The 26,575-nt window shown below is 39.4% G+C and overlaps 2 pseudogenes; both read left to right on the top strand.

Moving 5' to 3' along the window:
• The first annotated feature begins 13,082 nt into the window (after nucleotides 1-13,082).
• LOC118927637 (epithelial splicing regulatory protein 1-like) lies at nucleotides 13,083-14,963 on the top strand (annotated as a pseudogene).
• A 1,973-nt stretch (nucleotides 14,964-16,936) lies between these two features.
• On the top strand, nucleotides 16,937-17,361 carry LOC118927636 (podoplanin-like; annotated as a pseudogene).
• The last annotated feature ends 9,214 nt before the right edge of the window (nucleotides 17,362-26,575 follow it).

The raw sequence follows: 26,575 nt of genomic DNA, 5'->3' as shown, positions 1-26,575 counted from the left end.
GCAGGAAACTCATGATCATAAGAAAAATATTTCACAATTTCACACAATTCCTGTAAAATTATATACCATCTCTAGGAAATCTCAATTTCCTCCTTTCTCTCCTTCATTGAAGACACTGTAACTTGCTGGAGGATAACTTATCAAAGCACCAAAGATGTCCATACAAATGTGTCCTCTCTGGAGTCTCACTGTTGCTTAAATCATTTGTAGTCACCTGATACAGACTTTTTGTTCCATTTACCACAACTATTACTTAAGATCCACTTCCTTTCTTCAAATCTCTAACTGCACCATTGCAGCCTGACAGTAGAATGTAGAGTATAGTTCTTATTTTATTTTGAAATCTCAAGTCATTTGTCCTAAAATTCCTACACAGTCTTCCTCTTAACTCCAAAGTCTATCCTGGCTGTTCCCTCTCTCTCTGAGAATAAGTATGTCTCTCTTTTATTGCCTCTATTCATTCCATTGACACCAATGAGCCTGAATCTATCCCTTATCTCTTCTGAAATCTGATTTTTTAATATCTCACTCACTCTTGTCAATCAATCAATTAAGTTATTGTTCCCTGGAGTTATGTGATGTGGTGGCCCTGTAACACAACCAGAATTTCAAATACTGTAAAACAAATGATTTTAAGGATTAAAAAAACCTAATTTATATATACACACACACACACACATATACACACACTGTCATGCATACATACTTCTGAAAATTAGATTATCTATATAGTATATCAGTTGCAAGCATTTAAGGGAAATCTACATCCTATTCACAGTTCAATGATGAATTCTCTAGAAATATTTTCTGTATTAAAATCCACTTCACATAATTGTCACATTTGAAAAGATGATCAACTAATTTACATTAAAATATCACTGACAGATAATACTATTTCTTATATGTTTTAACAAGCAACAATGCTGGAATTAAATAAATAACATCTCAAGAAAGGATTCAGATGATTTGAAATTTATTATTCAGAGAAGTTGCAACCATCTTATATAATAAAATTTACAAGAACTAAAGGGAAATAGTATTGAAATGAGAAACTAGAGAGAATACACAGAGTATTATTTCTCTCTTCAAATCTTTGATCTCATTTCAAGGAAAATAATTAAGGCATCTTCTATATTTGTCAAAGGAAAATGCCAGAGCCCAAAGAAAAAACCTAAACAGATCTTGGCACAATGTGAATGAAAATAAACTTAAAAAAATGAAAAATTTAAAATTTAGTGATGTTAAAATAGTTTCAGCAAGTTTTAAGTTACTACCAATGGAAAACTCTTATGGTTTGAATCCGTAAGACTCTGAGGAGTATCTCTGCAGATATTGAGAGGATTTAAACATCAAAAGTAACTTTAGATCAAATGCCCTCTAATGTACTTTCCAACCTTGAGATTATAAAACCTAAGCTTTGACATTTCTCCAAGAGAGAAAAATAGGACTTATTGTCTGGGCTGACGGAATCTTTCTAGTACTCATAAACAATAATAGGGGAAGAAATCTTTTAAGATCACTTATGAGAACTACTGACAAAGATAATAAATATAAATAAGTAAACAATGGTTAATTCCAGAACTACCAAAATCATGTTTTTGTCCTCTATGTAATTTACTATGCTTTTATGTGAAGAATTCAATGTGTTTAAAGAATTAAACGTGTTTAAAGTAGATCTAACTTAACTACATGATATCTACGAAAAGACTAGGATTAAATTTGAGATTTATTTCTACCTTTCCAAGTCAAAGATTTCCCTCACTAAAGGCACATTTATTTTCCATACACTACTTAACAGAGTCAATCATAACATTTGCTTTCAATTTAATAAGTAAATATAGACCCAGATCTATTGAAGTTTCCTGATTTTAAATTTTCATATGGAGAAATGTCAAGAACAAAAATTTATAGCTTTGTTAGCAAAATGAATTTGTTTTTGTTACTGTTTTCTAGAAATCTGTACAAACAAATAAAAGCATTGCAGAGTTGCTTACATGCAGTTTTTAATTTTCAAGATTTTGTAGGAAAATGCAGGATTAATGATAATCATTTTATAGGGTCTTCACAAAGATTATTAATTTCAGTGGTTTGGAGAAAAAAAAGAAAGATTGCTATTATATAACTGGTAGAAATGGCACTACAAAATACTTACACATAACTTACAGTGAATAATTAGGATTTCAGTACACCTTAAAGAGTGTTACTTAAACCACCTATACCAGAATTACTTGGGGGTCTTGTTGATAGATCAAATCCTAATCTTTAAGAATCAGATTTCTGAGAACAGAATCAGAGAAGTTGCATTTAACATAAAGCCACATTCAAGCCTCACAACAGGGACAATAAATAAAAGAAAGAAAACTAAAACATTTTATGAAGTGAGGTAATAACTTTGATAAATAATTTTGAACATAACTTTGCCTTGTTTAAAAAAAAGTCTTTATCTCCATCAGATGAAATTCTCATCTGTGCTATTTAGTTAACAAAAAGTACTTTAAAAGTTCTACATTTGTATAAGGAAAAGCAGGCTAAAACACAGGGAAAACTTAATCTTTAGGAATAATATTTTCACAAATTGAAGTAGAAATTATGATTAAAACTTCTTAAATATCTATCCTAAGAGAGAGAAAAAGCTTTGTTCTCAATGCTTTAATTTGAGGAATTACTGAACAAAGAGCATAGTACGGTGGGGACAGGAAGAATCTAGGCAGGATGACTTAAGGAGAGCTGACCTAATCTGACCACATTGGTGATTTCTTGCTGAGAGGTGCTATGCCGATAACACCTACTATGTGGGCAGATGGAACCTTTCCCCTTCTGATGTTCTGCAACCTGCTCATGTGTACTCTAGCATCCATAGCAGGTTGTCTCAAGATTTTGTGTGTGTGTCATCAAGATCCAAAGTTTTGTTTATCATTAGTTTTCATGACAGCATGTTCACGCACATAAGAAAATTTCATGAATTTTGTACTTTGTTAAATACTGAAGAGGTCTTAAGAGTAACAACTGGCTTCCACAGTATCTATCTTACTTCCCTTCTCTCAGTTCACAGAACTCACATATATCTGCAACATATGCTCTAATTTAAAAGAATTGTGAAGGAATTTGATGGATGGAAAATTATTCTTCTGGTCATAAGAGAAGAGTGGGCAAAATAACATGATTTGAGGTTAGACAGTTGTGTAGTTGGTGCTCTAAATGTGTCAGCTTCTAAGAGTTGCAGCATCTCTACTTCTTATAAACATCATAAACTGCCAGAATTAAAAGAAAATGAGATGGGGAAATGAGGTAAGTGGGGAGAGAGGATGTTGGCAGCAACCAGTGATGGATCATTTATAAATGTGATGTTTGGAAGAAGGGAACTAATTTTAAAAACAATATTAAGACTTGTTTGCAAGTCTCTTCTATTATCATAAAACACCATACTGTTCATAAACATATCTCCCAGGGCAAAGGAAACAAAAGCAAAAATGAACAAGTGGGACTATATCAAGCTGAAAAGCTTCTGTACAGCAAAGGACACCACCAATAGAACAAAAAGGCATCCTACAGTATGGGAGAATATATTCATAAATGACAGATCTGATAAAGGGTTGACATCCAAAATACATAAAGAGCTCATGCACCTCAACAAACAAAAAGCAAATAATCCAATTAAAAAATAGTCAGAGGAGCTGAACAGACAGTTCTCCAAAGAAGAAATTCTGATGGCCAAGAGACACATGAAAAGATGCTCCACATCGCTAGTCACCAGAGAAATGCAAATTAAAACCACAATGAGGTATCACCTCACACCAGTAAGGATGGCCAGCATCAAAAAGACTAAGAACAACAAATGTTGGTGAGGCTGTGGAGAAAGGGGAACCCTCCTACACTGTTGGTGGGAATGTAAATTAAGTCAACCATTGTGGAAAACAGTATGGAGGTTCCTCAAAAAGCTCAAAATAGAAATACCATTTGACCCAGGAATCCCACTCTTAGGAATTTACGCTAAGAAGGCAGCAGTCTGGTTTGAAAAAGACATATGCACCTCTACGTTTATCGCAGCACTATTTACAATAGCCAAGAATTGGAAGCAACCTAAGTGTCCATCAGTATATGAATGGATAAAGATGTGGTACATATACACAATGGAATATTACTCAGCCATAAGAAGAAAACAAATCCTACCATTTGCAACAACATGGATGGAGCTAGAGGGTATTACGCTCCGTGAAATAAGCCAGATGGAGAAAGACAAGTATCAAATGATTTCACTCATCTGGGAAGTATAAGAACAAAGAAAAAACTGAAGGAGCAAAACAGCAGCAGACTCACAGAACCCAAGAATGGACTAACAGTTACCAAAGAGAAAGGGACTGGGGAGGATGGGTGAAAAGGGAGGGATAAGGGCTGGGGGAGAAGAAAGGGGGCATTATGATTAGTATGTATAATGAGGGTGGAACACGGGGAGGGCTGTACAACACAGAGAAGACAAGTAGTGATTTTACAGCATCTTACTACGCTGATAGACAGAGACTTTAATGGGTATGTGGGGGGGACTTGGTGATGGGGGGAGTCTAGTATACATAATGTTCCTCGCGTAATTGTAGATTAATGATACTAAAATAAAACAAATAAATAAATAAACACCATATTGCTGCACAGTAGATACAACTGTATTTTTTCTCTCTGAAAGTAATCATTTGACATGCAGTATAGTCTCTGTACCTTAAAAACTGTTTTACCACTTATCTCAAGGTGGTTATTTTACAATCCAATGTAAATGTAACAATCCAAATAAGAATGTGTGGGGCCCTTGCAATTTCAGAAATAAGGACTCATAAGAATATTATTTCACTAATATTAATGTAGCAATTCTTTTAGTATTGAAGGTAACAAATCTTTAGTGGTAGGAAAATATTAGATCTCTCATTTTTGTTTATCAAATCACATTTTGTGAGATTCCCTGCCTGTGCCATTATCTGTAGAGGAAACATTAGTTTTATAATGGAAATGCTATACAGAAAACCTACAATCACCAGAGTGTCTGCGTACATAAGACCAATGTGGATTTCCATCCAATAATTCACACTCCTTCAGCTCTGGGGGACCACAGTAAAAATAGGTGCTGTATTCGGGCTTACCGAAATATACTCCTAAATTACACAGTCTTCCCCAGCCATGATTCACATCATTCTCTCTCCCACACTCCTCATGTCACAGCTATTGTTGCTGCCTTTGTCATAAATGCTGTGAAAATAAACAACTCATTCATGAACTCCAGTTTTTAGAAAATATGTGAGTTCTGAAATAGCAGCTAGGAAGTATTAAGATCCTGAAATTTGAAGTAGTGAGCCAGATACAGATTCAAAGGTAGGATGACTTTCCTGTGTGCTTAAATCCAAATACTCCCACCCAACTGCATGGACCCAGAGGTCATCAGTCTCCCTTTGGCAATGCATTACAATGTGTGCGGTGCCATGATATACTACCAAACCCAAAGCACAAGATACCGAAGTGTGCGCACACATCTTTAAAAAGTTCCTTATTCAGCCATCCCTCCTCCAAACAATTGTGCCCAGAAAGAATATTAGTGCAATGTGAGAAGCTGAAATTCAGAGAATTTGGTGGCCAGGAAATGAGAAAAAAAATGCATGCATATTGTTTGAAGGGTTCCCCAATAAACTTTATTTATGAAAACCAATGTCCAGACTACTGATATTAGTTTGTCAATCTGAGATTTTTAAAGTAAAAATATTGCACTGATTGATGTATTTGGTTGCTGGGTTTTTGGTGCCTTCTCAAAATCACGTGCCCAAGGTGAGTGCCATACTCACTCCACCTCAGTATTGGTTTTGAGTGACAAAAATCAGTTTTATATTTTTTGAATGGTATTCAGTGGCCAGTTGGACTCAGAGTGCTGCTGATGTTCTTTTGCATCTCTTCCTCTACATTGGACCACAGGACTCTTTGACCCAAAAAACCAAGTTGCCAGCAATTAGTTTATTGACCCAGTAAAGTAACAGACACATGTCTTGCATTTTGTTATTTTTACTAACATTGTTTCTATGGGAAATGTGGTTTAAGCTCCTAGTAATTTGTTTTTAAAAATTCTGTTTTAGAGGATGGGAGGAAGAGACTGAGGTTTACACACACACACACCCCACTCCCCACATAAACACACACATTCTTCCAGGGTTCTCCCGAGGGACAAAGGGTAGTTTAATTTAATTTAATTTAATTTAATTTAATTTAATTTAATTTCAGAGACAACACCATGATTCGTGAGGAATCCATGACCTATTGTTGGTGTTTCTTTAAATACATGCAAGTCTCTTGCAACCCCTAAGTTGTAGGTCATCATATGTTGGGAAAGGAAGCAGATACCTAATTCCACACAGAAAATACATTTCCAAGAGTACACATGGTTCTACTCAGAGGAAAATACTAACAATTTTTTGGGACCCCCAAGAGGGTCCTGTGTCAATCAGGGGTAGCTGACAGTGCCCCACTCAGATGGTAAACCTCACAGCTCCCATTTCAGCTAAAATGACCAAGTCTAGTGCTCGTTTTTGAACTGAGTGCCTAGGGGTGGGAGAACTTTGATTTCAACCTGTCGTATGTGACCACATCCCCTGTAATACGGCATTCTTCCTCCTTTCGGAATGTCCGAGAGATGGCTACGGGAGTGAGGGGGACAAATTCAACTGGACGTTTGACAAGTATTTCACATGAATGTGTCGGATCTGGGACCATATCTTGCTGTCTCCAATGCCCAACTCTATTAGATTAGGGGAAATAGTGATGATTCTCATCAGTTGTCTGCTTGAAGATGGCAGATATGGAAGTCAGGTCCACTTAAGGATCTTAACAATTGTTTGGGAGAGACATACAAGGGTGTTTTCTTTCATGGGTAAGATTCCAGGGATGATGGTAAAAGACAAAGATCATAAATGCCCCCGCACTCTCCTGTCACAACAGGAAGTGTTCTCTCTCCCAGGCACTAGAATTGGTGTTCTTTTATTGCCCCCAAATCCATAGGTGCCATTCTCATAGCCAGTTTCACCTATTTTCAATCAGACTTACTGAAAATCAGCTCTTTCATTTGAAAGCATGAGTACAAAAGTAAAAAATTGAATTTTTATAAAATGTAGAGACATCTGTTTCATCCCTTACTTTTTAAGTCACTTGGAAGAGGGAGTCTTGGCATTCACTGTATGTAATCAAGTGTTCATTTTTCTCATGCTCTATTTTCATACCAAGGCATTAAGAGAATCCAGGTAACGTAACCAGTATTATTTGTCCTCTTTTAGCTGAGCTTCCACCTGGACAATGTACCAACTAGTCCAGCCTTAGACGGCAGCTGGAGGCGAGAAAGAAGCACCATACCCAAGAATGATGAGGATAACATTTCAAATTTTCAAATGAGGTATATATAAAACCCTATGCCTTTCATTCCGATTATTATCTAGAAAGTGACTAAGAGGAGGGTCTACAGTCAGCAGATCACATTGGAAAAGTAGTGCCACAGTGTGAAAAACTGTCAGCTTTGGTGTAGCCCCACCAAATATTTCTGAGTAGTCAAAGTTCTGGTATAGTCAGTTTTCCAGGTAAAAGCAGGGACCAAAATCTACACTATATTGTCATGAGACAAATGGACTAGCTTTTGTCAAGAGTTAGAAATGTGGCATGCAACGCTGGCCTCTCTCAGAAACGTAGATTTGCTTACTGTGTGCCCCCTCTGAGAGATGGTTCTGCTGCCATGTCTGGTCCAATTAGGAATATAAACACTGTGGCTCACAATCTGTGTATTGAAGTTTCTTGATGAGAAGCTTGACTCTATTTGTTCTTTTCAGATAAAGGGCCCTTCCTGTGGACATCTATGTGAATGATCCAGAGAGTCTTATTAGCAGCCGTGATATGTTTCTACCACGTGCATCCCCCAGGAGTGGTGTCATTAATTTACAAGTCCAGTTTTCCAAGGAAGGAGGAGACCAAATAATAGCTCAAGTCAGTGAAAATATAACAAGGTTAATTAAGGGGATTATGGCCAGATGAAGGAGAACAGCTTTGGCTTCAGCCCACTGAACAGAGACCATGATGTTTCCAGCCTGCGCAGCTGATGCTGAGGCTGAGTAGCTGCGGCAGCCTACTATGCCAGCAGCTTTCACCTCGGCCAAACCATCAGCGAACCAGGCCAGGTATTTAGGGGAAGCTCTAAACCAAGCTCTGAATCAAGAAGCTGTGAAGCAAGGGCACAGTTGAGCCAGAAGCCTGGCTTCAGTCAATGCAATGGGGGATGAAGTTTTCACTTCTGAGATAGTTTACACTTGTTCATAGAAAATTGACAAGACCACTGTGGCCAAGTCAACTCTGCTTTTGAGTATAATTTTTCTAGCTAGGTTTGATTAGCTAGGTTTCTGGACCCTTTGTCCTCTGTTAATCATTGAATCTGAGTTGATCTATTCCCAAAATAGGAATATCTAGTTCAGCAGTCATAAGATCTCCAATAAAAAGCTAAGAGCTCCTTTTGAAAATAAATGTGTCTGGTAGCTATGCCAGGGAGATAAATGAGTCCAAATCCTCAAGGAGGAGGCTGCTTCCCATTGCCAGAGGTTCCAATTGTCAAAATCATCAGCCACACAGATTCATTGTTCAAAGGATTATTATAGTGGTTAGACCCTGAAGTACCTAGTACTTCTCCACATGTGGCTTTTTCTCATTAGGAAATCCCTGCTGATACTTAAAGGAAGAGAGAGTAGAAGCATTTAATGCACGGATTCTGACTATATATTCAGATGCAGAAGGAAAAAAAGCAATGTAGAGACTTCAGATTATATGTTCCATGAATAAGAGCACATACTCTCGTTCATTGGGCAGATAGAGTAAGGAGCCTCAATAAAATACAGAATTGAGATGAGTTAGGGGTGGACTTATAGTTGTGGTTAGATTCGAGGCACTTCTGCTTCTCCCGAATTCAACAGATGTGTTCTGCTATGGTCTGAACGTTCATGGGCCCCCTCACATTCCGATGTTAAAAACCTAATGCCAAGGTGATGATACGTATTAGAAGGTGAGGCCTTCAGACGGTGATTAGGTCCTGAGAGCTGACCTATCGTGAATGAGATTAGTGACCTTGGAAGAGACCTGAGAGAGTGGGTTGCTCCTTCCACTATGTAAAGACACAAGAGGACAGCAGTCTACAGTCTGGAAGAGGGCCCTCCCCAAAACCTGACCATGTGGCACTCGGATCCTGGACTTTCAGCCTCCAGAACCGTGAGGAATACATTTTTGATGTTTACAAGCCATCCAGGCTGTGGTAATTTGTTACAGCAACCAGAATAGATTAAGACAGGCTCCTTCCAGGAGACTTTTAATTAAGCCTAGAGATTCTCTTTCCTCAGCCTTGAGAGTTCTGTCTTCCAGAAGTTCTGAACTTAATTTTCAGCTTCACTCCAAGCCATTTAACAATCTGTTCAATGACTTGACGGGAGACCAGCCTGGGCTCTGTTGCAGGCCCTTTCCTTCTAGCTGGACATTGTTTTCAGCACTGTGAAACTATGGGGGAATCCACTCCACCTCTCTGGCCGGGTCCCTGGCCATTCTCAACGTCAAAATGCCTCATACTGAAATTACCTTTTCTCTGGGTCAGGGGGAGACTACCTTTTGCTGGAATTCTTTCACTCTTAAAGCTTTCAACTGCCATGTAAACATTCAACTGCCCTGAGGTCAGCAAGCTGTGAGGAAACCTATCTATGTCATGACGATTACATGGATAAGCCCTGGGAGCACAGAGAGAGAGAGAGAGGAGAGAGAGAGGCCCATGCATCTAGTCCTGGACAGTTGCATCCCTCGGTTATTTCAGCTTCAGTCACATTTGACTGCAATCACTTGAGAGACTCTAGGCTAGAATCAACCACCTGATATCTTCCTAAATTCTTGTCCCACAGAAACTATAAGAGAAAGCTGAATGGTTCTTGTTTTAAGTCTAAATTTAAGCCTAAATTTTGGAGGACCAACAGAAACACAACTGTGCTGAGATCTGGAAAATACCCAGAGGGAATAAAATTGCTGGCAATCCTTAGCTTATTTCAAAGGGCTTTGCTCTCCCTGGAATTACAGTGCATCTGGTCCTTGTTGTTTCCATGGGTCTCTGATGTCTTTAAAAATACATTTCCTTTGCAATTTATTCTTTCCTTTTCTAGTTACCACAGTGAGATTATTGACTTGCCAAGACAGAATGCATCCTGCCTCCGTCTCATTTAATGGTAGATACCTGCTTAGCTCTCTATACCCATTTCCAGCTTAATTTTTCCATTGCATCTGTCCTTAGAACAAAACATACTCACACACAATTTTTTGTTCAGTTTCTTATAATACCCAGAATACTGATCGGTATAGAATCCATGCTTTTTCTGACTTCAAAATAAAGTTCTAGACATTCTATTTTTTGTCTTGAATGATGGATATTTTATATTTTTCCTAATTTTCAGCATTTCATAGTATTATGGAACTAGGTAGCAAAGACATCATAACTAAAGCAAACAGATGCCTCCAGAAAACACTGCCACACTTCTCTCTGGTTCAGAGTAGACCATACACACATAAGCTGACCACCACCATAGGACATCCTGGACTTAGAAACTGGTAGAGAGCCAGTGAGCCAGTGTGCTAGTTAAAGTTCACTCCTGAATTTGGGGGCAGGACAATCTTGAACAATTTTGGGGTACTGTTAGGGTGTGGGGGGAAAGGTGCCAGTTAGTATTCTTAATACCAAACAATATAAAATAATTTCTGCTAAAACATTATCAGACAGCTATCAGAGGGCCCACGGAATATATTATCTAGATAACCAGTTATAGAAATGGAATGGGGAACACATTAAAGGAAAGAAACACCATAAATGCAAGAATTGGCTAAGAATGATTCTACCTACTAGAAATCTGTGTCCATGTCACAGGATCTTGACATTAAGGAGCACTCACCCCACACTGCTTCCCTGTAGCGTCCTATGTTCCTATTAATTCCAAAATGCTGATTCTGAGAAGCGGCATATTGTCATCCTCATTTCATGTTTTATAATTATTTCAAAGTGATTTTGTTTCAGAGAGATGCATCACTCGTTTCCATTCTGTGATGGCAGCACCCTAAGATGGTCAAAATCTTTGCTGCTTCTTAATTCCCCTATAAAATCCATCTTCTAGGGCCATATCGAAGTTTTTGTGGATTCATCTGAAATATTCATATGGTCATAGTAAAAAAAAAAAAAAAACACGCCCATGATACATCTTCCTCTTTTCTGTGCAAGGTTAGTCACATCTTTACTTTCTAAAATGGATGAGGTACAATTCAACGTTTTTCAAGTACATCCACTGCATTAGATTTAAAATTCACCTGTGCTCTACACCTTAAGGACCATGGCTAAAGAATATCCATTGCTACTGTAATCAACTACCACAAACTTAATGATTTAAAACAACTGAAGTTTATAATTTTCCAGATCTCTATGTCTGAAGTGTGGCATGGGTCTCGCTGAGCTAAAATCAAGGTGGTGGCAGGCTTGCGTTCCCTTCCGGAAGCTCTCAGGGAGAATCCTTCAAAGGCAGCGAAGCTTTTGACTTTTCTGTAGCGTCACAGTTCTGACTGTACATGTAGAGTTTCTCCCTTTTTATTAGACGAGGCCCGTTCTGACATTGCAGGATAATCTCCGTACATCAAGGTCCTGAACCTTAATTCTGCCTTCAAAGTCCTCGTCGTGTACGGTAACCTACTCACAGCATCTGTGGACATTTTGGGGAGGACATTCTTCTTTTTTTTTGAGGGGAGTTCCTGGTTCATTCCTGGCGCAGGTGAATCTCAGCACAGCGGCGGGCCTGGGACGAGACGCGGGGCGTCGGTGGGTCCAGCTGAGCTCACCGTGCACGCGGGGAAGCCTCGGCCTGCGGGGAGGCGGGCGCCGCTGCTGCCGGGCTCCTGACACTGGGCGTGGGGCGCGCGACCTCGTACCGTTCGCGCGTGGCCACGTGACGGAAGGGGCGGGGCGGGATCCCCTGGAGGTCGCGGTCCCGCTGTGCTCGCCCGCCTGCAGCGCCTCCGGGACGCGAGGGCCCTCCCGCGGGCGCTGTCTCGGCGCTCGCGGCACCCAGGGCGGAGGTCCTCGTGCTCCGGGCCAGCGCTGTCCCGGTGGCAGGTAGGCCGAGTGCTCGCGGGGCCGGGCAGGGCTCCCCGGGACGGGCCTCGCGTGGCGGGCTGGGGCCTGAGCGCCCCACAGGCCTGGTCCCCGGCGGCAGCCCCTAGGCAGGCAGCAGTCCCGGGTGGCTCTGGGGGTGGCGGCGAGGGCGCCGGGGGCCCTCCCGAAGGTCAGGGCCGTGTGTTCGCTGGGCCGCGCAGGGCAGCGTGTGGGTGCGCCGGGCAGGTGCTGCGCGCGGTGGGCAGCGCGGGGCAGCTTAAGGGCCCACCGGCCCGGGCCCACGGGCATGGCCGTGCGCTGTTTGGACGCCCAGGGCGACCCCGGGCACGGCGCCGGCAGAGCCCGGAGACCGAGCTCCGCGCCCTCGGGTGGGACACCGGGAGGCTGCACCGGCCTCGCTCGCGGTGGCGGCTGGGTGGCTCCTTCCCGAGGGACGGACTGGGGGGAGGCGGCCGGCCCTGAGCACCGTGCAGAGGCCTCGGCGACAGCCCCCCGGCGCTCTCGGCAGGCCCGGAGAGCTCTCTGCCCAGGCCGGCTCAGCCCCCGCACCAGGCGTCCCTCCAGGCCGGGCGCCACCTCCGTCGGCCGGGGAGTCGCGAGCCGCTCCACGCGGGACCCTGGCGCCGGGAGGGCTGCTCCTGCCGCGGGGCTGCGTGTCCCCTTCACACTGACCACCGCTCAACACCCCCCCCCCCTCCGGGCTTGCCTGCGGGGCGCCGCCGCGGGTGGCTGCGCATGCGTGCAGGGACGCGACGGCCAGTTCGGCTAAATGAGCCCCCGCAGGGCCGCCTCACGCCCACCGGCCGGCGCCACTGCGGGACGTTGAGGCTGGAGAAATTGTGGAGCCCTCGTGTGCCACCGGCGTGGCATCCACCTGCCCACGTGCCTCCCCGGCCTCCAGGTGCTTGACATGGCGTTAGAGCCGCAGGTGACCAACAGCAGCCTGAACCAATTGAGGGCAAAGAGTGCGGCGTCACGGAGGCGGCCCGGGGAGATATAGCAGAAAGATCGGGGGGTGCCTGGGGAGGCCCACGGAGGCCCCTGTGGGGCCAGAGCGGCTGCAGGGAAAACTGAGAACCCTCATGGGCCCTCGGAGGCCAGCAGCTGCGCGCTTCCTGCCCAGGGAACGAGCGCAGTCAGGTGTGGCCTTGGGTGGTTTGTTAGCCCTTTTTGTACCAGGGCAGCTAGAAGTGGAGAGTGGGCGCTCCTTCTTTTTATCTTAGAAGGCATTTTAGCATAGGTTTTCCCTTCTCCTTTACTCCCCTCTCCACCACTCTCCTACTCTCCTTTTCTCTTCATCTTTTGTCGTGAGGCTGTTTCTGGGTTACTTAGTTGTGCTTTTGGGGATCACTGCTGGGTCCTGCAGGACCTGGATCAGGTGGACCTGACAGAGAACTGCAAAAAGGAAGCCAAATCTATTCCAAAAGCCCGTCTTCCATACAGCAGCTGGACCAAGCCCTGGGACAGTAAACCAGTCAGTGAGCAATGAACTGAAAGTTGGGGCACAGACCGCCTTCTGTCTCTGTACTGATGGGTAGCTTCCTGTCAGGGAGAACCTGCATCCTGAGGCTTTCAGGAAAAATGTACTTTGCCTGAATGCTTCTATTCCTTTTTGATCTTTGAAAATCATTCAGGAAGCGTTGCCCCGGTTCACCTGATGTTGACTGGATGGTGCAGCAATGACAACGTGTTTAAGTTTTGAGAAGAATAGTCCAGTCTCCCAGTATGGAGCCTCGCAAGTTGAAGATGTGGGGAATATAATTTTAGCAATGATTTCAGAGTCTTATAATAACAGGTTTAGAGATCCAGAGAGAGTAAATTACAAATACCAAAGTGGCACTGGCAGCAGGATGGAACTTACTGATGATAAACACTGTAGTCAGGGCTGGAGGTTTATGATGGCGGTGTTCAGAGGAAAACATTGCAAGATTCTTCAAAAGACTCAGTGTGGCCGAGGGAGGTGCAGCGCTTTGTCTGAATGGCCAGGGTGGAAGGAATAGTGAAGCCCTGGTTAGGTTAACTGAGGAGCACAGTGACCTAGGACTACAGAGGCACAGACATCACACGGAGACCCCATATGCTGAGGTTTACAAAACAGTAAGTGAAGATTTTCTTAATAGTGCTGGAGGTATATCCAGTGAGGTAGGCCAGTTTGTATGCAGAGGCTCCCATTCATGGCCACAGGTGATGAAATGCTGGCCTTCTTTAAACAGGATTGTCCCATTACTGGGAGGAAGTAAGACCTCCTATTTGTTACCTACCCAGGGGGGTAGGGCAACAAGGGATGCCTTCGTCTCCTTGTCTTGGGAAGAATATGACCAGAGTGCGCTGAGGAAGGATAAGAACTTGTTAGGTATAACGTACCTTTTAACTCATCAGAAGCATAGCAGTTAGAGTTCATCAGGTTCTGAATCAGTTTTCCTTGGCCCCTCTCACTCCATTTCCAGCCCTTTACATTATTCCAGTACCACCTCAGCAGTTTGTGCCCCTGCAAATGTTAGACACTGTATATGCTTTCAAGATCTTCCCTATGTGAACACAGTTGAGGACATGCTGGGCATTCTGGGAGTTTCCCACAGATATTCCAACTCACAAGGCTCACATGGTATCGAATCACCAGGGATGCCCATCAGGAAATGCCTTCATCCAGATGAAGTCTGCAGACTTCTTTTCAAAAGCTGCACAGAAGTCTCATTACAAACAAAACCCCACGAACAGCAGATGTATTGAAGTCTTTCAGTATCTGGCTGAGGAGATGATGTTTGTGTTAATGGGGGGCACTTTTTTTTAACATTTACCAATTTATTATATAATAAAGGATATGATAAAGGGTACATATGAACAGCCAGATGAAGAGGTACATAGGACAAGGCCCAGAAGCATCCAGAGCACAGGAGCTCTTGTCCCTTTGGTTGGTGTGCCACCCTCCCAGCACACTGATGTGAAGCTCTCTGAATTTCATACTGTTGGGATTTCTATGGAGGCTTCATCATATAGGCATGATTGCTAAATAACTGCATTCTCAGCTCCTCTCTTCTCTTTGGGGAATGTGGGATGGGCTGAAAATCCCAAACTTCTAACCATGAGTTGGTTTTTTTGGTGATCAGCCCCCATCTAAGAGCCCACCAAGAGTCACCTTATTAAAACAAAAGACACTTCAGGGTATTCTAATTGATTGAGGAGTTCCGCATTAGATGCTCCTATCATTCAGGACATTACACAGGTTTTAGGAGCTCTCTGTTGGCAACTGGGATCGAAGATTAAATGTCAGAAAAAAAGATTCTCCTTGCATCCTTATTTGCAAGTGGTCTTTGGAGCTCTGCCTCAAGAAATGAGGGTAGAGACCAATACATATATATATCATATTATTTCAAACGATGGGAAGCTGAGTCTATTTTTGTCCCCTTGCATCTCACCTTCATTCCTTCTCCTACCATGTGATTTAACTGTTTTAAATCCTAGGCTGTTGAGGTTTTCTTAGATGAAGACAGAGCTCTCATACAGAGGTCGTGCCAAGATGCCTGTATTAGTTTTCAGTTGCAGCATAACAAGTTACCACCTACTCAGTGGTTTAAAGAGCATTCACTTAGTAGTTCTCAGTTCTATAGGTCAGAATCCAGGCAGGATTGATTGTGTTCATGAGGTAAAAATCAAAGTATTGGCCAGGCTGGGTTCTTATCTGGAGATTCCTGAGAAGAATCTATTTCCAGGTTTATTCAAGAATTTGGCAGAATTCAGTTCTGTGTGGTTGTAGGCCTGAGGCTGGCTGGCCCTCAGCTAAGGATCACTCTCAGTTCTCAGAGACCACTCTTGTCTTTTCCCATGGCCTACTCCATCTTCAAGCCAAAAATGGCAGGTGGACATCCATTTATGTACATCTGTAGTCCCCAGCATCTCGGTTGTATATCCAAAGTCAGGAGCCAAAGCCACTGAGTCCACAAAGCTGCCCACCAGGTTCAGGCAGCCCCCAGGGGCCCGTGTGCTCTGGTTTCCTGAACAAGGGCACAGTTTACCAGTGTGAGCTACTTTTGACCCATCCTGCTGAGGATGACCACTTTTTTTTTCCTAAACCATCAGGTCCAACCAATATTTACATAAACAATCCCATACTTGGTTCTAAAATTTCTGTCTAACAAGAGGCAGTTTACTTCTCATAACAAGAAAAATCTAGCTTTATGCCTTACTCTTAAAAAACAGGATAATACATATAATTTATAAATTAAAAACAAAACACTTGTTTCATATGCCCCCTTTACCTACTTGCTGGGGAACAGAATAAAGCCAATTTTACTGCTGCTCAGGGCCCTCCACATGTCCTGGCAGCCCTATCCAGTATGAACCCATACCTTGCCTGAAGTTATATTTTCACACCGACTAAAGAGCTAGAGGGTGGGCCTAGTAAGCCCTGAACTAAGACCAACTTACAGCAGACTGCTCCCTGCCCTCTTTGGGAGAGATAATTTATGACTGTGCTCAGAAAGTTCTTGACTGCACAGTTCGCTTCTCCAGAGTTGCAGGTACAGAAAGCTTGGGGACTCCTCTGGCACTGGGGATTTTGCTTCCTATATTCCATCTCTACTCTTGTGTTCCACCAGGAAAGGGCCTTGAGGCTATAGAGCTTTTTAATCTTCCATAGCATAGAAACTAGCTGCTTGACCTCAAAAAGAACAGGTCAACTAAGATGTGGAAGGAGCTAGTTCTGCTCATCATTTTGGAGAGCACATTGCTCAGTCTGGGCAGAAGGAGCCAACACAGTATGACATTATGATTACAGGTTTGGAAGATGGCATGGTGACCCCAGGTGCCAGTGAAGAGCCCTATAAGTCTGCTGGCTTGACAGCTCTCATGTCAACAAGTACAGAGAGTATAACAGACATTCACACAAAGGATCTGCCAGCTACAGAAAGCAAAGACTATGCCCAAGACAAAATCCAGAGCACCACAACCCCCAATATGGCATCTGTTCACTCAATAGAGAAACTAGGTGGAGAGACACAGGCAGCAGTTGAAAAAGATGGCTTGATGGCATTGACCTTAGTTGGAATCACAGTATCTTACTAGCCATTGGATTCATTGGTGGGATCATCATTGTGGTTGTGTGAAAAATGTTGGGAAGGTACTCACTCTGGAAAGTTGGAGAATTGTGCCTTTCTGTCAACATGTTTAGAAAGGAATTCCTCATTTTATGAGACTAGCATTACCCTGATACAAAAACCAGACAAGAACACTGCACACACACACACAAAAAAAAAAGAAAGAAAATTATAAGCTAATATCCCTGATGAACATAGATGCAAAAATCCTGAACAAAATATTAGCAAACTGAATTCAGTAATACATTACAAGAATCATATATGTGATCAAGAGGTATTTATTCCAGGGATGCAAGGATGGTTCAATATCTGCAAATCGACCAATATGATACACCACATTAACAAAATAAAGGATAAAAATCATATGATTATCTCAATAGATGTAGTAAAGGCATTTGACAAAATTCAACATCTGTTTATGATAAAAACTCTCAACAAAGTGGGTATAGAGGGCATGTACCTCAACATAATAAAATCCATATATGACAAGCCCACAGCTGTTATGTATGACAAGCCCATCATTTTTCAATGATTAAAAAGGTGAAAACATTTTCTTAAGGATCAGGAGCAAGAGGATACCCAGTCTCACCAATTTTATACAACATAGTATTGGAAGTCCTAGCCAGAGAAGTCGGGAAGGAAAAATAAATAAAAGGCATCCAAATTAGGAAGGAAGAAGTAAATTGTCTCTATTTGTGGATGACATGCTTTTATACATAAAAAGCCCTTAAAGACTCCACAGAAAAACTATTAGCACTAATAAACAAATTCAGTGAAGTTGCAGGGTACAAAATCAATATGGAAAAATCTGTTGTATTTCTATAAACTAGCAACAAACTATCACAAAGAGAAATTTAGAAAATAGTCCCATTACTATTAAATCAAAAAGAATGAAATATCTAGGAATAAATTTAAGTAGGTGAAAGACCTATTCACTGAAAAATATAAGACATTGATGAAAGAAATCTAAAAAGACAAAAATATATGTAAAGATAGTCCATGCTCATGAATTGGAAGGTTTAATATTGCTAAAATGTCCATATTACCCAAAACAATCTACAGGTTCAGTGTAATTCCTTTAAAAATTCCAATGATATTTTTCACAGAACTAGAACAAATAATCCTAAAATGTTTATAATATCACAGAAGACCCTGAATAGCTAAGACAGTCTTGAGAAAAGAAAACAAAAGTGAAGGCATCATGTTCCCTGATTTCAAACTATATTATAAAGCTATAGTAATCAAAATGCTGTGGTACTGGTATTGATGTAAAAACAGGCACATAGGTCAATGGAGAAGAATAGAGAGCCCAGAAATAAACCTGTGCAAATATTGTCAATTAATTAATAACAAAGAAGATAAGAATATACAGTGGTAAAGGTCAGTCTCTTCAGTAAATGGTTGTGAAAACTGGACACTTGCAAAAGAATGAAAGTAGACTACTATCTTACACCATACACAAAAATTAATTCAAAATGGATTAAATGCTTAAATGTCAGACCTCAAACTATAAAACTAGAATAAGCCATAGGCAGTGTGCTGCTTGACATCAATCTTGATGATTTTTTGGATCTTATTTCAAAAGCAAAGACAGCAAAATAATAAATAAACACATGGGATGACATCAAGCTAAAAAGCTTCTGCACAGCAAAGGAAACCATCATCAAAATGAAAATGCAATCTACTGAAAGGGAAAACTTTTGGAAATCATATGTCTGATAAGGGTTTAATATACAAAATATATTAAAAACGCATATGACTCAATAGCAAAAAAAAAAAAAAAGTCCTGTTACAAAGAGGGCAGAAGATATTTAATAGATATTTTTTTCAAAGAAAGCACAGATGGCCAGTAGGCACATGAAAAGATGCTCAACATCACTAATCATAAGGGAAATGCAAGTCAAACCACAGTGAGATATGACCTCACACCTGTGACCATGGCTAGTATTAAAAAAAAAAGGAAAAACGAATGTTACTGAGGATGTGGAAAAAAGGGAACCCTTGTGCACTATTGGTGGGAATATAAATTGATGCAGCTACTATGGTAAACGGTATGGAGATTCCTCAAAAAATTAAAAACAGAACTGCCATGTGATTCAGCGATTCCACTTCTGGGTATTTGTTCAAAGAAATTGAACACTATTTGAAAAGATTAATGCTTGCTCATGTTCATTACAGTATTGTGCACGGTAGCCAAGATAATGGAATATTACTCAGCCACAAAAAAGAATGAAATGTTCTCATTTACGACATGGAAAGACTATGAGGTAATTACACTAAGTGAAATAAGTCAAAGAAAGACAAATGCAATATGACTTCATTATATGTGGAATCTTAAAAACAAAACTCATAGATACAGACAACAGACTGGTGGTTGCCAGACAGGAGAGGGCTTAGAGGTAGGGGATCAAGGGATACAATCTTCCAGTTATAAAATAAGTCATGGGAATGTAATGTACAGGCTGGTGACCATAGTCAGTAACAAAGTGGTGCATATTTAAAAGTTGCCAAGGTAATAAATCTTAAAATTTCTTATCACAAGGAAAAAAATGAATTGTTGATATTATGTGCTCTCTGATAAGGTCACATCATCTCTATGGTATTTTTGCCCAAAATATAAAATTTCAATCTAAGTTTGAGGAAAACAGACAAACACAAATTGAGGGACATTGTACAAAATATCTGACTTAATTTTTTCAGAAGTTATAGGATTTTGAAAGACGAAGACTGAGTGTCAAACATTGTAAGAAACCAAGAGACACAGCAATTAAATGCCATGTTGGATCCTTAGTAGATCCAGAAATAGAAAAAGGACATTAGGGGAAAAGCTGGTGAAATTAGAATAAAGTCTGTAGGTTTTTTTTTAGCATTATTGTATGAATGTTAATTGCACTGTGGTTATGTAATATATTAATATTAGGAGAGTGTGGGTAAGGGTATATAAAATTCCCTTACTATTGCAAATATTCTGTAATTCTAAAATTATTTAAAAATTAAATATGGCTAGGAGATATAATGGGAAAATAAACTAAAAATAATTTACTGAAACCTGATAGTACAACCAATATTTTACACTATAATTTAAATTTATTTACACTTATGTAACTCAGAAGTTTGTGTTGGATATATCTTATGACATTTATGGTCACAAAGCTATTTAAAAATAAGCAAGTAAAAAAGCCAGAATGAATACACAGTAGTCATTTTTCAACCGTATCTGCAAAAACTAGTGAGCATCTACTATGTGCTAGGTACCGTGATAGCCTCTACAAAAGAATAAGTAAACAAAACAGAAACAATCTTTACCTTTAAGAAACTTATATTCTGTTTGGGGAGACAGGTTAAAATAATCACATAATATAATAAGTGTTTAGTAACTAAAATAAATGTCATAAAGGAAACAACAATATGAACAAGATAGAGATAGAGATAAGCCAAGACCTGCTATAGAAAGGATGGTTAGCAATGGCTCTGGGAGCTAGTAACATATATGCTGAGATCTGGACAGTGAGGAAAAGCTGGCCTTGAGAAGAAAAGAGGGAGAAAAAAATTCCAGGAAGGGAAGAATGCCAAAACAAAATGTATGACAGTCCTCAAACAGCAAAGGCTGTGATATCCTTGAAGCACTGAGAGACATGTTAGGTGCTTTAAATGTAGAATGTGATAAACACAGAGGGGTGGGGAGTGGTCAAACATGCAGAACCCAAAAGGTAGTGAAAATGTGTTTGCATTTTTACATCTTGAGCAAAATGTGAAGTCACCGAATTGTTGTAAGCAGGGAAGTAAAATTTGAATTAGAGGGGACAGGAGGGTGAAGACTTCCAGGAGTTTCTTATCAAAATTCAGGTAATAGATAATACTTGCCTGGACTGAGGCCTTGCACTGGAAGTTGTAGAAAAATAACTTGGAATAAGCTTTGGATATAGAATAAATAGGAGTTATAGTGGCCTGGATATAGAAGGTGAGGTAAATTGTGGCTAGCAGAGACAGAAAAGGTAGGGTGAAGAGTAAGCAAGACTCAACAGGAAATGGGAGCTTTACTATGAATTAATTTATTTTTAAGAATGTTACTTAAAAGGTGTGTGAGATCACAGGGCTAAAAGTGTTTGTCCAGTAGAATGTTAAAGATATAGGGCTTTTGAAACTAACATTCTTCCTCTAATTGCTCAAATGTGGTACTCTTTTATTATGGCAACACTGGCATTCTCCTAAGAAATTGTGTGTATTTGGTAATCTAGTTCTGACATAGCTAAGAGGTATGAGGAAAATATCTGGATAGCTGAGATGTGCACTTTTGCCCCATGCTTCTACTTTACAATATTGCACAGAGTGAATAATACTACTTTACACTTAAAGCAATGGTAGTCATTGTGTGTTAACTAAAGATAGTGTTCCAAAATATGCTGGATTGTTGGGAAAAAAATCAACTATAACCATATAACTGTTACAGATAGACACGGATTTTTCCTTTTCAATGGAATTAACATTTAAGTAAGAAAGCAAATTCTTATTAGTATTCACAAGAATTGCAGACAATAGTGTTATCAGTTTTTAAAGTAAGGTATTTTTGAGTTATTAAACAAAATTACACTTCACAAAGAATATTATTCTCCTGTATTTTATTATGTACTTGTTAGGCTTAAAAGTTTCCTAAATTTTACTTGCTAAATAATGATAATTTTTAAAATCTAAATGCAGTTAGTGTAAAGAGAAGTTGACCAATATGATTTTTCTTTCTACTGAGTGTAGACAGCAACAGGTAATTCACATCAGTGGCTGACCTTGACTTGGTTAAAGCAGTCAGTGAAGCTTTCATGCTTAAAAGTCTGTTAAGAAGAATTATATTAATCTATTCCAAGCTCTTAAAGTGCTCTGAATTAATGTAACTGACATCTAGATGTCAAAATCATATGATTTACTTTTATAGTCATAGCTCCCCAAAGCATAAAATAATAATATATATGTTATATTTACATGTCAGTGGCAAAAAAATTGCTTCCTTTTAAATTTAAGTTCATTTTACATTTATATGGGTCAGTTTACTTCAATAAATGTGAAATTTTGTCATCTTCATATCTTGTTTGATAGCAAGAAGAAAACCTACCTGAATTAGCTTCTAAAAAAAATATTTTCAACAATGAATAAAACAGATGACCTTATGGGCACCCACATACAAGAAATAAAGTGTAATATGAAGTATAACCAGGTTTGTAACTCATGTTTTTATGATTTTAGGTATCTCCACATTTTTGAGATTTGTTTCTGCTTACAATATTCTTCATATCTACTGCCCTTAACTCTGGGTTGTACATGATCCTGGCTTATCAAATTCCTTATCTTGGTCCTAATTTATTGTAACTCTAGACCTCCAGTGTCCAACACTGTCTACCTTTCACAGATTCAGAGGTTTGTTTTTAATTAAGAGTAAAGACAATTTAGTACATAACAGACTATGGCTATTTCAATTAGCTAAGTTTCAACATTCAGGCTAGGGGTAAATGTTCCTTTATTCCTGAGAAAAAAAAACAAGTTGAGGCCTTTATCCATTTCCTTCAGTTTAGAGACTATTAAGGAGCTCAGATTTGTACTCTTGACCAAGGGAATGTAAGTATGCAGTAGTAATTTTATTAAATCAAATTCTGTCAGTATTTATTGAAAATTACCATTGAGTTGACAAGTAAGCTTCACACCAGTTGATAAGTCTTGCTAACTATACTGGTGAGAAGGATTCTAAGGCTTATTCTGGGTTTAGTAGTCAAGGGTGCCATGTGAATTAGTGATGCAGTCTGTTGGCATGAAGAGTGAGAAAGAGACTTGAATGCCACCTGTGTGCCACCCTCTAAAGACAACACAAAAGTAATAGAGGAATGTCAGCAACTCAGTACCAAACTTTCTCCATCTTTAGTGTACTAAGAATCATTTCAGTAGCTCAAAAAAAATTTTAGATTGCTGGTGTCCACTCCAGAGATTATTTAGTAGGTTTGGGATAAGGTTCCTTAATCATCATGTCTTTCAAGCACCCATATGAGTTGGATGACAGTGAAATGATAGTCATATTTTGAAAGAGATGTTCTTTTTAACAAACTTTGTTTTCCCCAGAGCCCTGAAGATGTCAACCAACTAGAAAAGATCATTGGAATGATATCAGAACTAGTGGAAATGTGAGGGGTTAACTCAATATCTATAATATTTATATGAATTCTTACTATAAACAAACAAATAAAATATATCTCATACAGATAATTATTCAGATTGTTTATGCAACCCCAGGTATAGGTATCTTTGATGTCTTAAGAGTATCTTTGATGATTTTTATAGGTCAAGTCAATTTATATATTTTTCCTATATGTATATATATATATAGGTAAAATATATAAATATATATTTTATATATATTTATTTAAACTAGTTCTGTCTTTTGGGACGAGCCCTAGTAATTCTAATCACTTTTCCACAGGTAGTCCTCCTATATCGCTTTTCCAAGTAATCTCCTACATTCAATGTGTCCTCATATTTCTGGGTTAAGTCCCTTTTCATCTTAGTTTTCTAATAATTTGCTGATGACACTCATTACAATGTTTGCTCAGGTTTAAACAATTTTCCATGTGCTTTGAGACATGAATAGTGCAGTTTGATTCCTTTTTATCATCCAGTCATTTTATATCCATTTATGCATTCAGCAAAATGCTAGAGTTCACTTTTTAGTATAGGATTAAATACATGAAAGTTGGCCTGACACTGAAATGAATTTGATTTCTTGCTCTATTACTAGGATGTCTGAAATTGTGCAAGGTTCCATATGGGTAGATGATAAAGTTTTTTTTAGGAAAATGTTATTTATTTTCTTTCATAATGCTGGAAAACTTAATAGATCATTTGTTAATAGGACTCTTGAATTAAAAGTTCAGTTTTTATGTTTTAAGTAATTTTCACTAGAGGGAAAATTAAAAGCAAAGGAAAACAAGTTGGAAACACACTTATGACTTGGGTAAATTACTAGCTGTACAGTACAGGCAGTCAGATTCTGTGACCAGATTCTTAACATTCCAAATTGAACTCACAGTTAGCACTACAGACATGATTTTTTTTAGAGCCAGTATTCCCTCTGCCAAAATGTCCTGTTTGCTTGGATCATATCAACAAACTGGCAGACCTGCCCAGTCTCTGCCATTGCCTGCCCGCACATCTCCTGGCATTTAGAGGCTTGCATTCCATGCCAAGTTACCCGATCTGCCATACTCCATCACATGAGCTTTTTCCCTTACTATCTACTCTAAGTTGTTTAATTATTATCCATAGTCTTGTGGTGGAATCTGCCATTTGCCTATTCTTATATTGATTCACATTCTCATCTTATTCCTCACCAACAGAAAGCTGATTTTGTTGGGAGTGGAATGAACTTGGCAAAGAAAACTGCATTTTCTAGTAGTCCTCTATTCAAAGAGGGCGTGCCTGTAACTACGTCCTGATCATTGACCTTTTACAGTAGATTTTTTTCATGACAATTAGGAACTCAAAAGAAGAGAAGGTTTAAGTCAATTGGCATATGTCAGTTTGTCTTTTTCTCTTTCTTACTTCCTGAAAAGCAAATGGGATGGTGAGGATCCTATTGGTCATCTTGTAAGTGTGAGGTCACTTCAAGGGGATGGAAGCCCAAGGATGGGGGAACAAATACCTGGGAGCAAGCAGGACATCAAGAGCATCATTAGGTTGACCTGAAAAGCCCTACTGTAGATTTCATTGTCTGAGAGAACTATGATTCCCTATCTTATTTAAGCATTATTTCCTGGTTTCTATTTCTTAGAGTCTAATACATTGATACATCATTCTGAGAGAGGTGACTCAAAAAAACAGTTCTGATAATGATTTTATAGAAATAATCCTATAATTTTTCCAAGGGAACCTTTTCTAGTTTGTAAATTGATTTGTTTCAACTACAAGTGGTTATTAGGAAAAAAGGGTTATGAGTTGAGTTGCCAAAAACTAAGCGGAAATTAAATCCCGAATCAAATGTTTCCTACTGGCTTGTGAAAACTATTCATGAATAATGAAGAGCCATAAAGATTTTGAAAACACAATAATTAAGCATGTATAGTAAAATACCATCTATAAAACTAATCCATGAAATATTTACATGCCTTAAAATTTGTTAGACAAAAACCTTATCAGTTAGGAAGTATTATTGGAACTTTGGGTGGGACAATAATTTGCAGTTAGGATTTGCCCTGTACTCTGCCGAAAGTTTAACAGCGCTGGATTCCACCCATTAAAACAGTTTTCTACCCTCATTCATTGTGAGGATCAAAACATGCATCCTGAGGTGATATTAATCCTCTGCTCCTTCTCCCACCACTTCTTCCCTCACCTCCCATCTTGAAAACCACTGGATCAGGTAGAATCTGACAATTCTGCCTTGAGATCATATTTCATTTGTTCCTCTATTTATTTCACCTGTTCTGCATTTAAATTTCTCTCTTGATTTAAAATATTGAGGTAAGTTAACCCCTATTTTTCTCTAATAATGAAACTATGTTCATCCAGCCCTCCCTTCTCTCCTGATTTCCATGAAATATATTGTAAGTTAGTAATTAGCATAAATGTTAAGAAGTACATATTAATGAAATAGTTAGGGATCTATAATGGTAACAACAGGGAACTTTATACCTACTACTAACTTCCTACAAACCTTGTAGAGTTGTTAGTCATCAGTGAAGTATGATTAACAGTATCTTCAATTTCTACCACATGGTACTGTTATAAAATAGTATGGAATAATGTGTGTATAATAGTTTTGCATGAAACACTAAGATAGTGATATTTCTCTGAAATGTGGAAGATTTGAAATGTCTGTTTATTCATCTACTCTTGAATATATTTCTTGTTAAAAAGTCAGATCATTAGATCCATCAGTTTCAGGTTAGTTATATCAGACATACAACAATAGGAAAAATTGTGAATATACAATTGTCTCTTATTTATATTTAAATTTATATTTATAGTGACTGGAAAAATCACAGACATTTTTAAGTATTTCTAATGAGAACGCCTTTATAAACTGAAATATATATATATATATATATAGCAGTTAATAGCATATACTTTGTTCCAAACTCTTTACCAGTATTAAGTAATTTAATCCACCTAATAAATTTATATGACAGATATTTTAAAGATGATGAAACCAAGGTACAAAAAGTCTAAAGAATTTATAAAAGGCCATGTGGCTTTAAGTGTTGGAATCCACATTGTAGTTCAGAAAGGTGGCTAAGGAGTTTATATTCATAACCATTAACAATACAAGCTATTTATC

Source organism: Manis pentadactyla, chromosome 16 (genome assembly GCF_030020395.1).
Source record: "Manis pentadactyla isolate mManPen7 chromosome 16, mManPen7.hap1, whole genome shotgun sequence".
Lineage (NCBI taxonomy): Eukaryota > Metazoa > Chordata > Mammalia > Pholidota > Manidae > Manis > Manis pentadactyla.
Note: the sequence above shows the minus strand (reverse complement) of the source record. Positions and strands in the feature narration are given on the sequence as shown.